We start from the raw sequence: 19,727 nt of genomic DNA, 5'->3' as shown, positions 1-19,727 counted from the left end.
ACGCAGGAAATCAGGATACATTGCACCATTTAGATTGCTATCGATAAAATGGGGGCCAATTATTCTTCCTCCCATTATGCCGCACCATACATTAACCCGCCAAGGTCGCTGACGTTGCACTTTTCGCAGCCATCGGGGATTTTCCGTGGCCCAATTATGCATATTATATTACGTTACCGTTGTAGGTGAAAGACGCTTCGTCGATAAATAGAGCGCATGCAAAAAATCTGTCATCGTCCCGTAATTTCTCTTGTGCCCAGTGGCATAACTGTACACGACGTTCAAAGTCGTCGCCATGCAGTTCCTGGTGCATAGAAATATGGTACGCGTGCAGTCAACGTTGATGTAGCATTGTCAACACCGACGTTTTTGGGATTCCCGATTCTCGCGCAATTTGGCTGCTACTGATGTGCGGATTAGCCGCGACAGCAGCTAAAACACCTACTTGGGCATCATCATTTGTTGCAGGTCGTGGTTGACGTTTCACATGTGGCTGAACACTTCCTAACATAACTATCCGGCGAACGGTCCGAACACTTGGATGATGTCGTCCAGGATACCGAGCAGCATACATAGCACACGCCCTTTGGGCATTTTGATCACAATAGCCATCATCAACACGATATCGATCTTAACCGCATTTGGTAAACGGTCCATTTTAACACGGGTAATGTATCACGAAGCAAATACCGTCCGCACTGGCGGAATGTTACGTGATACCACGTACTTAAACGAAAAAAGTGTTCCAACTAAAACATTCATATTTCTTTACATACTACACGAATATGTAATAAAAATTGGGGGTTCTTATTTAAAAGAAAAAAAAAACATAGTTGATATCCGTTTGACCTATGGCACCGCCATCTAGCGGGCCAACCGTAGCGCCATCTGGTTTCCCCCTTCAAGCTAGACGAGTTTCGTTCTTTGTAGTTTTTTCGTTTGATGCTTATTTCGTGAGATATTTTGCCCTTGTCACTATCAATGGACCACCCTGTATGTATATATTACTTTTTGTACAATAAAAAATAACAAAGCCTCGCAATGTTCAGGATGTATCCATATATACAAATTAATTTGCTGTGTGAATGTAAAATAACACTTTCCACATCGTTACCATTTATTGTTCAAAATGATCCATGGAACCGAAACTAACCAACAACATTGTATACTGATTGCATTATGACTCGGAGTCTGCCAAAGGCTTTCCTTACGACAAACGTCAAAATCTCGTAGTTTCATTATGGGCGCCAGAGGCAAACATTTCAGACACACCTCACTCGAAATCAACACGAAAAGGTCTCAAGAAGTGGCATAAATGGCGTTGATGAAACCATACATTCCCTTGAGGAGTTGATTCCCACACATTTATCAGTCAAAAATATTTCGTGGGGCAATAATCAACTTTTGCTACTGCTGACAGCCCCTGGAAGATTCAACCCTCTTCTAAGGACATCGCAAGGCTGCAGCGACATGGAACGTGATCTCACCCCTTGGGGTGCAGCGTGACTCTGAACGTTGTTTTATATACAGGGTGGAACGACTCTGGACAGATCAAAACCATTGGCCGAAATTCGGACGCAATACGATTCGGAAATGGAGTTCATGCTTTTTAACCCCTTTTTTTCCGTGTCCTCCTTTGGCGTGTGAGTGGGCAGACGCGACATTGAAACGCACATGAATGAAACGACATAGGATCCCTCTAAGGGTCACCAGTTCGGCAACGCCATCACACACCTTTGTTGGGCACTTTTAAGATTGTCTCTGTATAGAGACACCCACCCACCAGTCAGTACCTGCCGGACAGCCAGGCAACTCTGCGACAACCCTCTGTTTAGCATGTGGTCAGCAGGCGCTAGTGTGAAGAGGTTTGCCAGTCCCTTCTTTTAGTAGCACACACATACACATCTTCACAACTACGAGATATCCTGTAATTTCGAGTTTTTCCCACAGTTTGCGAGCATCATTGGCCAACTTCAGGTGTTCCTGTATCTCCCTGTTGGATTTATAGGTTACAGCGACATTCCGTTCCGTGAACATTTTTCATATGCGCTCAGTCACTCTGTAAAATGTAAGCTTTCTCGACAGAAAATGTCACAATTAATAAAATATTTCAGGTTATTAGGCAACGGTAGGATGGATTTTCCATCACAACCCAACGTTTCGTCCTCAGTTGCGGAGGAAATTTTCAGTGTAGATCGTAGCTTCTTTGAATGTCCGATTCACACTCTAACAATACCACCACTTGCAAAGTAGATTAGAAATCAGATTAATAATGTTGCTCACGCAGCATATGTTCGCTTTATCGGGAAACAACAAAACTATTGACTGTGGATGGTATCGTCAGAATCGAAATAAAGAGGTAACTGTAAATACGTCATTAAGTTGGCACTTATCTTGAATGGATTCCCACGTAGATTTCGTCGAAGTCGTTAAGGCTCATCTAGTTGATTCTAGGGTGATTCCACTTTGACTGCTAGAAGGTCCAGATCTGTAGTTTAGCACTATTTGAAGACCTAACAAATGCCATTTTCAGGAAATTCTTAATGATCAAACAAACCCGATCGGAACAATGGCATGATAGAAATAATTTTTGAGTTGGAGTTCACGATCCAAATTTTTAATAAACTTCTTGTAAATTCACATATACTTCTTCTTAATTGTCACATCATCAAGAAAACAGTTTTGTATCAATCTTCACTTATTTAATTTCTACTTTAACCAAACACAAGACTTGACCGTTCTTTTACAAAGCGAAAAAACAACATAACTTCTGCAAAGTGAAACAAAGACTGCTCTGTGCGCATTCACGCCAAAAACGATGACAAGTAAGTCAAAGATTATGACAGTCTCACAGAAATGAATACACACAAGAACCATATCACTGTAATATATCGATACATCGGATTAACTATACATTAATAAAGCCAAATGTGAATATTGTCACAAAAATGTCAGTTACTTCACAGAAAAGTAGTTCGATATTACTGGTATCAAGAACTGGGGCTGGAGTGCCGTAATGGTCACGTAAATATAGAACCATTACAACACCCTGGCTCGTTACTGACTACAGCAAAATTCTGGTTACGCGAGCTTCCACGAGTTTTCGTGACGTTACATTTTTGACAGGATTCAGGTACTGGCAGCCACAAGCGAATACCACGAAAGGCTCTACAGAGAGGCCACAGTGGTTGTTAAACAGCACCGAAATTTCAGTAAAAATAATGACGACTTGAAACTGAATGTCATCTGGATCCCGGTGCTGCAGAAGATGCGTACGAGTCTTCCATCAAGTGTTGATAGATAGCGACAATGGACGATGGTAACCGACAACGGCCGATTGCGATCGGGTTTTCATAGTACATGACGTCACACCGCCCTGTGGGAGCACAAGTAAACGGAATTTTGCTGCAGTCAGTAGCGAGCCAGGGTGTGAATCGGACATTCAGAGAAGCTACGATCCCCCTTGAAAATCTTCTGCAGATGCGGAGAAAACATTGGGTTTTAATGGAAAATCCATCTCACCACGACTTAAGAGCCCAGAATATTTTATTAACTGTGGTCAGTAACTCCTTCAGGAATGGCAGGAAAGCCTTGGAGTCTGCAGGCGCGTTTTTCATCACAATGATCTTTTCGTACCTGACTTACCTATCTTCTTATATCACGGAGAAATATCCATTCTTCAGCAACGCATAGAAGAGATATTTCTGTCCTGTGTCGAGCATCTCCAGTTCACAGAAGTTCCTCGTTCTACCCGCTAACGTTTTTTTACCTTTTTGAAAACTAACACATCAAAAAATATAGTCTCGCGTCTACCGAAGATTCATTTCACTAAGGAAGAGAAGCACGTGAGGCCAGATGGGAATCAGAGTCTGAAGAACACGTGCACTCGTCTTGTAATACATGTGATAACAATAGCGGATGACAGCAGATGCCAAGGGCCAATTGCAATCGAGTTTCCAAAACATGTGGCGTCACATTTCTGTGTGGGAAGAGGCAAAACAGAACTTTATTTCCGCCAGTAGCGTGCTCGGGTGTACATTGTACCTGCGAAAAAGTTACAACCTCTTTTGAAAATATCCTTCAGAGATGGGGATGAGGTAAGGTAGCCAGAAAGGTGGGACTGAGGATCGCCAATAACAAGACAAAGACGTTAAACACCACTGCAGACTGGGAAACACCGGAAGGCACTGTGCAAATGGTGGACAAATTTAAATACCTGGGAGAATTTATAACAGGAAGGAACAGGAGCAAGGAGGGAATAACAGAGAGCATAAAGAAGATAAGGTCAGCCTTCTGCATGACGAGAGAGATATACAATAAAAAGAATATATCCACAGATAAGCCACTACAAGGCAACAGTGAGCAATGCAGTATTATATGCTGCTGAGACGATGACACTAGGAAGAAATGGGGAAGAACAAGTAGAGAAAGAAGAGATAAAAGTACTGAGAAAAATACTAGGTCCCAAAAGAGGTGGAGAGAGGTGGATGCGAAGACTTGGGGAAGAATTGTACTGGAACATGAGAACAATATCTGGGGCAGTCAGACTCAAAAGGGCAAGGTTTGCTGGGCATGTAGTTAGGATGAGTATGGACAGAGTGAAGAAGAGAGTGTGGGAAACAACAGAGACGACAAGGGGAAAGACAGGAACCAAGTGGGTTGTTGAACTTCGGAGGGACTGGTTGGAAATGGGGATCAAGGTCGAAGGAAAGGAAAATTGAAGGAACAAATATACACCGACAAATATGCCGGAGATCAATGACAAAGAAGAATACAGGAAAAGATTACAATGTCACCAGTGGAGCCACCAGGAGAAACGGAAACTGAAGATCTCGGAAGAAGAGCGGGACAGAAGAAGAGAAAGAATGAAGAGGTTCTGGGAGAAGAAGAGGAAAATGCAGTCCACGAAGGGGCTACCCGTGGTCCTACAGAGGCCGTAACGCAAGAAGAAGAAAAAGAAGAAGAAGAATCTATCCGACAACCAAGTAATATCTCAGAATATTTTAATAAGTGTGACATTTTCGGATTTGAAGCTTAAAACTCCTTCCAGCTGCTGCTCTACATAGTCACCGCTCTGACTTCGATGTCTTTCGTAGCACGGTACCAAGTTTCCAGTACTCTCGTCACAGAAGGCAGCCACCGTGGTTTCCACCAATTCTCTACGCTGGCGCTGGTCTGTGCCAAAAAGCTGCGCTGGTACACAGCGATTCATATGAGCAAAGGCTTACTTGGTGAGTGATCGAACATTTTTCATGGAAAACGATGCAGGAGCATCTTTGTCGCAGCTGCAGTGTGTGATCGAAGATTATCATGAAGAATGGCAATGCCTGATGAGAATATTCCTCTGCGATTGTTCTAAGTTGCCCTTCATACACCATTTTCTCGGATCTTCTGATCCAATGGCTGAACAAGATCAGCTGTTGACCCAATCATTTCTCTTCCTAAACACTTGCATCATGAACATCTACATCTACATCTACATCTACATCCACACTCCGCAAGCCACCAGGCGGTGTGTGGCGGAGGGTACTTTGAGTACCTCTATCGGTTCTCCCTTATATTGCAGTCTCGTATTGTTGACCCAATCATTTCTCTTCCTAAACACTTGCATCATGAACATCTACATCTACATCTACATCTACATCCAAACTCCGCAAGCCACCAGGCGGTGTGTGGCGGAGGGAAAGAAAGATTGTCGGTATGCCTCTGTGTGGGCTCTAATCTCTTTGATTTTACCCTCATGGTCTCTTCGCGAGATATACGTAGGAGGGAGCAATATACTGCTCGACTCCCCGGTGAAGGTATGTTCTCGAAACTTCAACAAAAGCCCGTACCGAGCTACTGAGCGTCTCTCCTGCAGAGTCTTCCACTGAAGTTTATCATCTCCGTAACGCTTTCACTATTACTAAATGATCCTGTAACGAAGCGCGCTGCTCTTCGTTGGATCTTCTCTATCTCCTCTGTCAACCCTATCTGGTACGGATCACACACTGCTGAGCAGTATTCAAGCAGTGGGCGAACAAGTGTACGGTAACCTACTTCCTTTGTTTTCAGATTGCATTTCCTTAGGATTCTTCCAATGAATCTGTCTGGCATCTGCTTTACCGACGATCAACATTATATGATCATTCCATTTTAAATCACTCCTAATGCCTACTCTCAGATAATTTATGGAATTAACTGCTTCCAGTTGCTGACCTGCTATATTGTAGCTAAATGATAAAGGATCTTTCCCTCTATGTATTCGCAGCGCATTACACTTGACTACATTGAGATTCAATTGGGATTCCCTGCACCATGCGTCAATTCGTTGCAGATCCTCCTGCATTTCTGTACAATTTTCCGTTGTTACAACCTCTCGATATACTACAGCATCATCCACAAAAAGCCTCAGTGAACTTCCGATGTTATCCACAAGGTCATTTATATATACTGTGAATAGCAACGGTCCTACGACACTCCCCTGCGGCACACCTGAAATCACTCTTACTTCGGAAGACTTCTCTCTACTGAGAATGAAATGCTGCATTCTGTTATCTAGCAACTCTTCAATCCAATCACACAATTGGTCTGATAGTCCGTATGCTCTTACTTTGTTTATTAAACGACTGTGGGGAACTGTAGCAAACGCTTTGCGCAAGTCAAGAAACACGGCATCTACCTGCGAACCCGTGTCTATGGCCCTCTGAGTCTCGTGAACGAATCGCGCGAGCTGGGTTTCACACGATCGTCTTTTTCTATACCCATGCTGATTCCTACAGAGTAGATTGCTAGTCTCCATAAAAGTCATTATACTCGAACATAATACGTGTTCCAAAATTCTACAAGTGATCGGCGTTAGGGGTATAGGTCTATAGTTCTGCACATCTGTTCGATGACCCTTCTTGAAAACGGGGATGACCTGTGCCCTTTTCCTATCCTTTGGCACGCTACGCTCTTCTAGAGACCTACGGTACACCGCTGCAAGAAGAGGGGCAAGTTCCTTCGCGTACTCTGTGTCAAATAGAACTGGTATCCTATCAGGTCCAGCGGCCTTTCCTATTTTGAGCGATTTTAATTGTTTCTCTATCCCTCTGTCGTCTATGTCGATATCTACCATTTTGTCATCTGTGCGACAATCTAGAGAAGGAACTACAGTGCAATCTTCCTCTGTGAAACAGCTTTGCAAAAAGACATTTAGTATTTCGGCCTTTACTCTGTCATTCTCTGTTTCAGTACCATTTTGGTCACAGAGTGTCTGGACATTTTGTTTTGATCCACCTACCGCTTTGACATAAGACCAAAATTTCTTAGGATTTTCTGCCAAGTCAGTACAGAGAACTTTACTTTCGAATTCATTGAACGCCTCTCGCATAGCCCTTCTCACACTACATTTCGTTTCGTGTAATTTTTGTTTGTCTGCAAGGCTTTGGCTATGTTTATGTTTACTGTGAAGTTCCCTTTGCTTCCACAGCAGTTTTCTAACTCGCTTGTTGTACCACGGTGGCTCTTTTCCATCTCTTACGATCTTTGTTGGCACATACTCATGTAATGCATATTGTACGATGGTTTTGAACTTTGTCCACTGTACACACTGATCCAAAGTTCCTCACAGTTGCTGGACTCTGCTGTCACGCATGACAGTCATGTTATGTTGGCTGCATAGCTGTAACTAAAATTTTTGATCACTTACTCCGTGATATGCAATGTCTCACAGACAACAGAGCAAACTTTGAAAACAAACTGAGAAAGTTACTCCTTACATTCCGTATATATATATATATATATAGAGAGAGAGAGAGAGAGAGAGAGAGCAACTTTCTCAGTTTGTTTTCAATGTTTACTTTGTTGTCTGTGAGACATTGTATATCACAGGTAAGTAATCAAAAATTTTAGTTACAGCTTTGTGTACCCCCTTTTGTGCTGGAGACAATCTTAACGTGCAGTAATGACTGTCATTTTTTTCTTCTGGGATTGTAATTATGTACATGATTGTTCCTTTTGAACTGCAGTGGATTACTTATGACAAACTTCACGGGGGAATAGATAAATCCTGAAGCAGCAGTTAGAGTGCTTAACTCCTGAAATAGATATGTACAGGATGATTGTGGGTGAGCACCACAAAGTCCTCATGGTATTCTTAAAGCAAGTTTTTGAGCAACAAATACTGATTTGTCTCTCCACAAGAATTGAAGTGATTGTAAGTGCAAATATGGCTGAGATATGTTATTTTAATAGTTCCAAAATATACTTTTTCATTTTAAATTGTCATCAATATGGACACCTAAAATTTGTTTATTATTTCCCCACCAAGTTTACCCTTATCATTGGTGTAGTACCACTAGATGTGCAGACCTGAATATATTGTTTCTTTTTAAAATTGAGGGTGAGACAGTGCTGGCGCAATCTGGCGCCAGCACTCCAGTCGGCAATGAGGCTGCGAGAAGATCGATAGTAGGCACTGGAGTAAGTGAGCCTATCACGAGAGGGGCGAAAGATAAACATGCAAGAAACGTGCCACCAATGTCCTCTTGACCGCCAGTATTTAGATGGCCGCCGCGGACCGGAGAGCCAGTCCGTCATCCAGTGATTCAACGGGTCAAGTCATCAGCCGCAGCCTAGTGGGAGTTGCAGTTGCAGTTAGCTCAGCCTCTAGCTCAGTCAGTCAGTTCCTAGCGACCAGACTAGTATACATAGCAGGACTTTTACTTCACCAGCAATGAGGCTAATGTGGATTATTACAGAATAGCTATCTTAAGTTAAATAACTTCTTATTCTTATGAATAAAGAACCCTGTTAATACATGTGCGCAGTTGGTGTTATAGAGAAGAATACTGGCCACCAAACAACGTCCTCTCCTTACTTCCCATGGCACAGCTCTACAGGGACAACGAGATGACACAAAAGTGACCACTCGCAGAAAACAAGTCAATGATACTTTTATGATCTTTCTTTACCATTTCTTCTGTTTCTGTGTGTGCATGCTTGGATCGATTACAATACTAGTGTCATCTGCAAAAAGAACTAATGCTGTTTGTTGTGTATTAGATGGAGGTAGTTTACATATATGAGGAACAATAGTGGACCAAAGATTGAGCCTTAGGGAATCCCATTCGTGATATCCTCCTAGTCAGAATTATATCTCAGTACTATATCGGTTTATTTACTAAGTACAACTTCCTGCATTCTTTTGTTAAGATATGACATTAACCAATGGTTGGCTATACCATTGCTGTTGGTGAGGTCTGCAGTCCTGAGACTGGTTTGATGCAGCTCTCCATGCTACTCTATCCTGTGCAAGCGTCTTCATCTCCCAGTACCTACTGCAACCTAATCAATACCATAAAACTTCAATTTATCTGGGGGAATACTTTCATTCACACAGCCAAGTACCTTACATAGAAAAGGTAATGCTTGTGAAATCTGGTGAGTGAACATGTAGATGGCATTCTCAGTGGAGCAACTCTTCTGAAACCGAAATTGTGATTTATTGAGGATGTTATTTTGTTAATGTGAGATACTATTCTGGCATACATCACTTTCTCGAAAATTTTGGAAAATGATGTCAGCAGTAAAACAGGTCGATAGTTAATGACATGTCTCTTATTATCTTTCTTAAATAGGGTTTTAACAATGGAATATTACGGTCTCTCTGGAAAATTGCCTTGAGTTAGTGATGCATTATATACACTCCTGGAAATGGAAAAAAGAACACATTGACACCGGTGTGTCAGACCCACCATACTTGCTCCGGACACTGCGAGAGGGCTGTACAAGCAATGATCACACGCACGGCACAGCGGACACACCAGGAACCGCGATGTTGGCCGTCGAATGGCGCTAGCTGCGCAGCATTTGTGCACCGCCGCCGTCAGTGTCAGCCAGTTTGCCGTGGCATACGGAGCCCCATCGCAGTCTTTAACACTGGTAGCATGCCGCGACAGCGTGGACGTGAACCGTATGTGCAGCTGACGGACTTTGAGCGAGGGCCTATAGTGGGCATGCGGGAGGCCGGGTGGACGTACCGCCGAATTGCTCAACACGTGGGGCGTGAGGTCTCCACAGTACATCGATGTTGTCGCCAGTGGTCGGCGGAAGGTGCACGTGCCCGTCGACCTGGGACCGGACCGCAGCGACGCACGGATGCACGCCAAGACCGTAGGATCCTACGCAGTGCCGTAGGGGACCGCACCGCCACTTCCCAGCAAATTAGGGACACTGTTGCTCCTGGGGTATCGGCGAGGACCATTCGCAACCGTCTCCATGAAGCTGGGCTACGGTCCCGCACACCGTTAGGCCGTCTTCCGCTCACGCCCCAACATCGTGCAGCCCGCCTCCAGTGGTGTCGCGACAGGCGTGAATGGAGGGACGAATGGAGACGTGTCGTCTTCAGCGATGAGAGTCGCTTCTGCCTTGGTGCCAATGATGGTCGTATGCGTGTTTGGCGCCGTGCAGGTGAGCGCCACAATCAGGACTGCATACGACCGAGGCACACTGGGCCAACACCCGGCATCATGGTGTGGGGAGCGATCTCCTACACTGGCCGTACACCACTGGTGATCGTCGAGGGGACACTGAATAGTGCACGGTACATCCAAACCGTCATCGAACCCATCGTTCTACCATTCCTAGACCGGCAAGGGAACTTGCTGTTCCAACAGGACAATGCACGTCCGCATGTATCCCGTGCCACCCAACGTGCTCTAGAAGGTGTAAGTCAACTACCCTGGCCAGCAAGATCTCCGGATCTGTCCCCCATTGAGCATGTTTGGGACTGGATGAAGCGTCGTCTCACGCGGTCTGCACGTCCAGCACGAACGCTGGTCCAACTGAGGCGCCAGGTGGAAATGGCATGGCAAGCCGTTCCACAGGACTACATCCAGCATCTCTACGATCGTCTCCATGGGAGAATAGCAGCCTGCATTGCTGCGAAAGGTGGATGTACACTGTACTAGTGCCGACATTGTGCATGCTCTGTTGCCTGTGTCTATGTGCCTGTGGTTCTGTCAGTGTGATCATGTGATGTATCTGACCCCAGGAATGTGTCAATAAAGTTTCCCCTTCCTGGGACAATGAATTCACGGTGTTCTTATTTCAATTTCCAGGAGTGTACTTCAGATAAGACTCGGCTTATTATATGGGAACAAATATTTAGTTCAGTACTGGACATCAAAACTACATGAGCTTTTATTTTGGAGAGTATATAATTTTCTTAATTTCAGAGGGAAAATTCGATGACACATTCACATGACTGAATTTTTGTGAGAGTTACTTCGTCAACATGCTGCTGCATTTTTGTCCTTATGCTTTCTACTGTATTTAAGAACTAGTATTTAAATACATCTTCTACCTGTCAGACATCAATTTAGTCTTTCCATTCAGTACAATAGTGATGTCTCCCTGTTTTTTGGCTGGTTTTCCTGTCTGTCGTTTCACTACATTCAGTATTGTAATAAGTCTGTTGTCGCAATTACCAGTTTCTGACGTTATGTGCTAGTCCTTGATGTTTAATAACTTTTCTTAGCAATTTTAAGTAGTTTTTGTAGTACGTATCTTTCACAAGGTACTTCAATCCCTCTAGTGATTCATGAATTTCTACAGTTATTTAATGTCCTATGCAGAAAGCTATTTTCAAATAATGCTGTGAATTAATGATGGAATAGATTAAATTATAAATTTCATCCCAGGTCATGCCTTGTGAACTATTCTTAAAATCATTTGTCCTGGAGTCGTTAATTATTTTAAATGATTTGCGCTGAGGAGTGCTGTAAGATACTAAGTTATTTATGCTAACATTACCAATCAGGGTCCTACTATCACTCGTGTTGGTGACTGAGATCAAAATGTACGAAGTAAATAAGGTTTCCAGGTCATTTTTCCTATCAGAATTCTTTGGAAAATCTACACTGAAGTCACCACAGACTATTAATTGCTTGGTGCTTTCTGACAGATTGCACACTAAGGAATCCAGATTCCTCGTAGCAGTTCAAAATTTACCAGTGGCGTTCTATGTACAGTTACAATTGAAATTGATTATTTTTTTGTATTAATTCACAATCACACATTTCTGTGTGCTGACCACTACAAGATTTACTTGCCTCAGCGTTTTTGAACTTGTATTCTGTCTTAACATATGCAACAATTCCTCCTTTTCCCATATTAGTTCTCCATGAGTCAGCTAATAGAGTGCACTATTCTCTTTATAACTTACAAACACTCTTACGACTCGTACTTGCTCAAATGCCGGACTCGTACTACACTACTGGCCATTAAAATTGCTACACCACGAAGATGACGTGCTACAGACGCGAAATTTAACCGACAGGAAGAAGATGCTGTCATATGCAAATGATTAGCTTTTCAGAGCATTCACACAAAGTTGGCGCCGGTGGCTACACCTATAACGTGCTGACATGAGGAAAGTTTCCAACCGGTTTCTCATACACAAACAGCAGTTGACCGGCGTTCACTGTTGAAACGTTGTTGTGATGCCTCGTGTAAGGAGGAGAAATGCGTACGATCACGTTTCCGACTTTGATAAAGGTCGGATTGTAGCCTATTGCGATTGCTGTTTATCGTATCGCGACATTGCTGCTCGCGTTGGTCGAGATCCAATGACTGTTAGCAGAATTTGGAATCGGAGGGGTCCAGGAGGGTAATACGGAACGCCGTGCGGGATCCCAAACGGCCTCGTATCACTAGCAGTCGAGAAGACAGGCATCTTATCCGCATGGCTGTAACGGATCGTGCAGCCACTTCTCGATCCTTGAGTCAACAGATGGGGACGTTTGCAAGACAACAACCATCTGCACGAACAGGTTCGACGACGTTTGCAGCAGCATGGCCTACCAGTTCGGAGACCATGGCTGCGGTTACCCATGACGCTGCATCACAAACAGGAGCGCCTGCGATGGTGTACTCAACGACGAACCTTGGTGCACGAATGGCAAAACGTAATTTTTTCGGATATTCCAGGTTCTGTTTATAGCATCATGATGGTCGCATCCGTGTTTGGTGACATCGCGGTGAACGCACGTTGGAAGCGTGTAATCGTCATCGGCATACTGGCGTATCACCCGGCGTGATTGTATGGGATGCCATTGGTTACAGGTCTTGGTCACCTCTTGTTCGCATTGACGGCACTTTGAACAGTTGTCGTTACATATCGGATGTGTTATGACCCGTGGCTCTATCCTTCATTCTATCCCTGCGGAACCCTACATTTCAGCAGGATAATGCACGACCGCATGTTACAGGTTCTGTACGGGCCTTTCTGGTTACAGAAAATGTTCGACTGCTTCCCTGGCCAGTACATTCTCCAAATCTCTCGCCAATTGAAAACGTCTGGTCAATGATGGCCGAGCAACTGGCTCGTGACAATACGCCAGTCACTACTCTTGATGAACTGTGGTATCGTGTTGAAGCTGCATGGGCAGCCGTACCTGTACACGCCATCCAAGCTCTGTTTGACTCAATACCCTGGCGTACCAAGGCCGTTATTACGGCCAGAGGCGGGTGTTCTGGGTACTGATTTCTCAGGATCTATGCACCCAAATTGCGTGAAAATGTAATCACACGTCAGTTCTAATACAATATAATTGTCCAATGAATAGTCGTTTATCACCTGCATTTCTTCTTGGTGTAGCAATTTTAATGGCCAGTAGTGTAAGTAGGACCAGCGGCGGCTATTATGCATAGAAATAAGAGCAGAGCAAATGGACACACGTTTGTCACAAAGATGCTGAAAAATTTGTTCCGAGCGAGGCTTAAAGATAGACACCAACTATCCTGCCTACTTACGAAGTGCCAAGAAGCAGTATTAAGTGAGGAATGCGCTTCATACTGCAATACACTACGTATCGCTTCAGAAATTATCACGAGGACAAGACTGGACTAAATTACAGCGCGAACAGAGGCTTGTGTGCAATCATTCGCGTCGTGTTCAATGCTAAAGTGGGCGAAGAAATGCTAATAACAGGTACAATGATTTGCATGATACATACATGTAAATTTACCATTTTGAGCAAGCCGACTCGAACTCCTGCGATACTGTGGAAGAGGGGGGGGGGAGGGTCATCTTTCCTGTTCTCTTTCTTTAAAGTCATTACCCCTGCAACAGATACGATGCACAGTCTTTCTTACTTACAAAGGATGTCAAAATATGGAATCACCAAACACATCACCAAACTTTGTAAGGTGTGGGAAACCTGTTGGCAATCAAAACAGTTTCCAGTCGTCTCGGAATCGATAAATACAGGCCCCGTATGGTATTCACGGGCTTGTTACAGCATAATTCCTGCAAAACAGTGCCATGTTAAAATAACGATGGTGGAGATGGATAGCGATCTCGGACTCTTCTCTCCAAAGTATACTACGAAGTTTCAGTAATATGGAGATCTGGTGACTCTGGTGGACAGGGGAGATCCAACAGTTCGTCTTCGTGCTCACAAAACCAGACCTGCACGATGCGAGCCGTGTGAGCAGAGTTCCTGTCGTCTTCGAACACAGCATCACTGTAGAGGAGGAATAAAAATTGTGCCATGGGATGGACCTCGTCAGCCAAAACGGTCACATAATTTTTGGCAGTAATGCGACGTCGCAGAGAAACCGCGGAACCCGTCGAATATCACGGTATGGTTGCGCAAATCATCATTTTTTGTGGAGTGTGCACTTGGTTGTCATGTCTTGGAAGTACACACTCCACAAAAAATTAGCGGAACCCAGGTGCTGATGGCTCCCGTTATGCGTACATCGATGTGTCTGATGCTCTACACATGGAGTGCATAGGGACCTGAAAATGGTATTAATGAGATGCCGAAACTGGTCTTGTGAATAAAATAACTTCTATAAAAATACGGCTGTCTGGTGACTTTTTACGGTAATCTCTGACCGGCCGCTATCACGTATCCATGGTGGATCAATAGGAAATGGTTTTTGTGACCTTCCATTGTAGATCATTCCGAATGCATATTTCCACGTATTTAATCGATATGACTGCTTCCAGACATTGTTCTGCAATCGCGTAGTCATACAGTAGAGGTTCTTCCTGCCTGTTTATGCGCAGCATGTTACAGTTGTTGATGAGGGACAGCTACCAGTACCTGCACCAACGTTGATCCTCTGTAGTTCTTCATACGTTTCGCTGCTATTTCCTAGCGTGGCGACTTATTTGCAAGTTACGGCATCATCCGCGTACAGTATCACGGAACTTCGATGTTATGTACCAGATCATTTACACGTATATACTGAGAAAAGTAATGGTCCAGTGTCACTCCCTTAGAGCATTCTCGAAGTAGTTTCGACGCCTGAAGATTTCTCTCCATTAAGAATGCCATTCTGAGTTTCTAGATACATTTCAGTCGAATAACAAAGCTGGTCCGATATTCCATATGCTGGTATTTTGTTCGTTAGGCGACCGTGCAGTACTGTGTCCAAGGCCGGATGTCTACCTGAGCATCAACATGAGGGCCGGTATCAACGGAAGTCTGAGTCTCGTAGACCAACAAAGCGAGATCTATTTCACACAGACGTTGTCTATGGGACTTTCGTTGATTGCAGTAGAGGAGATTTTTCGTCTATAGGAAAGTCTCCAATACATTCCACTCACAAATTCCTTTCTTACTTTTATCAGGAGTCCGCACCATTACCACAGTCATCGAGAAAGACGCGCATTATCAACGTCAAGTCTTTAACATCATTAGTAATTCACGGTGTAAAACTTATTTTTACGTTCCTTTTTGTTTCTAAATCATATAGCTGAAGAGCGGCATCTTGTTCGGTGCTGGACCTTCCCACACGAGGGAAATAAATAATGAAATTAACATAACACTGTGTTGAATTTTTCCTAGTATAATTTACACCTATAAAACTATAGCGTGGCTCATCCTCTCCTCTACCCAGGTGCGACTTCAAAACTGTTCGAATGGCCTCAAATTCTGGAACATTACGCACTCTACCATACGCTGTGTAACGTCCCCTTAGAAAAATTTATGAATTACTGTGCTCATAAACCTTTTACATTATTTGATTTTCAAACAGCTGAGCAGAACTGAACGTACTGAGACATTCACTAAAGTGACACACAATATTTTTAGCGCAACGCAATCTGACTTTCAATAATCCCTACAAAAGAATGGCCCTAACTAACAATAACCTATACCTTTCATGAATTCTTACCTCACAAAAATCTTCGTTACTCGAACTACTGCAATACAGCGAGCGCCAGTACTGCCAGCTAAATAAAAGATTCAAACTACTGAAGGCACTAACTACTGATAGGCATAGTTAGCAAATGAATGATTTTGATAGAGAACAAACAATGTATTTACCTTAATAGTGTTCAAAAATCATAATATATATAGCAGTTTATGACATCCATTCTTACAATTGTACTGTTTCTGATGGACACAAGTCCAGATCATCCGCTCTCAAAAATCCGCCATCTCACTTCCCCACATCCACCACTGCTGGCGGCTCACCTCCAACTGCGCAACGCTACGCGCTGTTAACAGCCAACTGCCCAACACTACAATAGCAAACAACAATACAAACCAGCCACAGACTGCACACAGCACAGCCAGTGATTTTCATACAGAGCGCTACGTGGCGTTACCAATATAAAAACCTAAACAGCCTACTTACAGCTGGATGATAAAAAATATTCGGACGCCCCCACGTAATGCCACACCAACACCAGCCAGACCCAGTGTACTGCAGGATGGAGACCTTCGTGCACTGCCGAGGGTGGGTGTACACAGCCGCAGGAGGAAAAAAAAAAAAAAAAAAAAAAAAAAAAAAAAAAAAAAAAAAAAAAAAAAAAAACTCTCCGACGGGGGCAGCCTCGCCGACCGTGAAAAGGCGCCGTAGGCCGAGCGGCTACCCCGCGCGACTAATCGCAGGAAATGATCTGAAGAAATCACTTGTGATTTCCAAAGTGCTGCCAGCAGTCCAGCTACCATAACGACTGTTGACGGAGTTAAAAAGAATGCCGGCGGGAGTGGCCGAGCGGTTCTAGGCGCCACATCTGGTACCGCGCGACCGCTACGGTCGCAGGTTCGAATCCTGCCTCGGGAATGGATGTGTGTGATGTCCTTAGGTTAGTTAGGTTTAAGTAGTTCTAAGTTCTAGGGGACTGATGACCACAGCAGTTAAGTCCCATAGTGCTCCGAGCCATTTGAACCATTTTCTTTTTTTAAAGAATGGGGTAGACTAGCACACCAGATTTTTCCGTAGCCAGTGCTAAGTGATGCTTGTGGTGGATGATTGGAGGCGTGTGTTTTGGAGTGTTGAAATCACTCTGTACTCTGTGACAATTCGATGGAAAAGTTTGGTTTTGGAGAATGCCTAGAGAAGTTTACTTATCACGTGTGGTGCCAACAAGGCAGTACGGAAGAGGTGCTGTTTCAGTACGGGGGTGTTTTTCGTTGTTAGGTTGTAGTCCCTTATTGTGCTAAATACCGAAGTAAAGGAATGCATTTTACAGCATTATGTACTACGCAGAATAGAGGAACAGTTCGGAGACGACACTGTTGTATCAGCATGACAATGCACCCTGTCATAAAGCAGCGTCAGGCAATGGTTTGTGAACAATGACATTCCCGAAACAGACGGACGGCATAGAGTCGTGAACTGAACCGAATGGAGCACATTTCGACTGAGCTACAACGTCGACGTGGCTCCGACAGCACTGTCTTCTCTGGTTTCGCCTCTTGAGGAAGAAAGAGCTGCCATTTACCTTTAGACATTCAATCACTGCACTGAAAGTGTCCCCAACAGAGTTACAGTCGTCATAATGGCAAAGGGTGGACGCAGCTTATACAGGGTGGTCCATTGATCGTAACCAGGCCAAATATCTCACGAAGTAAGCGTCAAACGAAAAAACTACAACGAACGAAACTTGTCTAGCTTGAAGGGGAAAACCAGATGGCGCTATGGTTAGCGCGCTAGATGGCGCTGCCATAGGTTAAACGGATATCAGCTGCGTTTTTTAAAATAGGAACCCCCATTTTTTATTACATATTCGTGTAGTACGTAAAGAAATATGAATGTTTTAGTTGGACCACTTCTTTCGCTTTGTGACAGATGGCACTGTAATAGTCACAAACATATGGCTCTCAATTTTAGACAAACAGTTGGTAAGAGGTAGGTTTTTTAAATTAAAATACAGAACGTAGGTACGTTTGAACATTTTGTTTCGGTTGTTCCAATGTGATACATGTACCTTTGCACCTTTGTGAACTTATGATTTCTGAGAACGCATGCTGTTACAGCGTGATTATCTCTAAATACCACATTAATGCAATAAATGCTCAAAATGATGTCCGTCAACCTCGATGCATTTGGCAATACGTGTAACGACATTCCTCTCAAATGCGAGTAGTTCGCCTTCCGTAATGTTCGCACATGCATTACATTGCGTTGACGCATGTTGTCAGGCGTTGTCGGTGGATCACGATAGCAAATATCCTTCATCTTTCCCCACAGAAAGAAATTCGGGGACATCAGATCCGGTAATGTATCCACCTGTCATGACATATGCTATTCCATACCGCTTCAACCGCACGCAAGCTATATGCCGGACATCCATCATGTTGGAAGTACATCGCCATTCTGACTTGCAGTGAAACATCTTGTAGTAACATTGGTAGAACATTATGTAGGAAATCAGCATACATTGCACCATTTAGATTGTCATCGATAAAATGGGGGGGCCAATTATCCTTCCTCCCGTAATGCCGCACAATACATTAACCTGCCAAGGTCGCTGATGTTCCATTTGTCGCGGCCATCGTGGATTTTCCGTTGCGTAATAGTGCATATTATGGCGGTTTACGTTACCGCTGTTGGTGAATGATGCTTCGTCGCTGAGTAGAATGCGTGCAAAACATCTGTCATCGTCCCGTAATTTCCCTTATGCCCAATGGCAGAACTGTACACGACGTTCAAAGTCGTCGCCATGCAATTCCTGGTGCATAGAAATATGGTACGGGTGCATCTGATGTTGATGTAGCATTCTCAACACCGACGTTTTTGAGATTCCCGATTCTCGCGCAATTTGTCTGCTACTGATGTGTGGATTAGCCGCGACAGCAGCTAAAACACCTACTTGGGCATCATCATTTGTTGCAGGTCGTGGTTGTCGTTTCTCATCTGGCTGAATGCTTCCTGTTTCCTTAAATAACTTAACTATCCGGCGAACGGTCCGGACACTTGGATGATGTCGTCCGGGATACCGAGCAGCATACATAGCACACGCCCGTTGGGCATTTTTATCACAATAGCCATACATCAACACCATATCGACCTCTTCCGCAATTGGTAAACGGTCCATTTTAACACGGGTAATGTATCACGAAGCAAATACCGTCCGCACTGGCGGAATGATACGTGATACCACGTGCTTATACGTTTGTACAGCGCCATCTTATCACAAAGCGAAAAAAGTGGTCCAACTAAAACATTCATATTTTTTTACGTACTACACGAATATGTAATAAAAAATGGGGGTTCCTATTTAAAAGAAAAAAAAAACACAGTTGATATTCGTTTGACCTATGGCACCGCCATCTAGCGGGCCAACCATAGCGCCATCTGGTTTCCCCCTTCAAGCTAGAGGAGTTTCCTTCTTTGTAGTTTTTTCGTTTGATACTTATTTCTTGATATATTTGGCCCGGTCACTATCAATGGGCCATCCTGTATTAATGCCCTATAAGACGTGTCCAGATACATTTGATCGCACCCCCTGTGAC

Source organism: Schistocerca cancellata, chromosome 8, assembly GCF_023864275.1.
Source record: "Schistocerca cancellata isolate TAMUIC-IGC-003103 chromosome 8, iqSchCanc2.1, whole genome shotgun sequence".
Taxonomy (NCBI): Eukaryota; Metazoa; Arthropoda; class Insecta; order Orthoptera; family Acrididae; genus Schistocerca; species Schistocerca cancellata.
The sequence above is the reverse complement of the archived record's forward strand: the minus strand, read 5'-3'. Positions refer to the sequence as shown.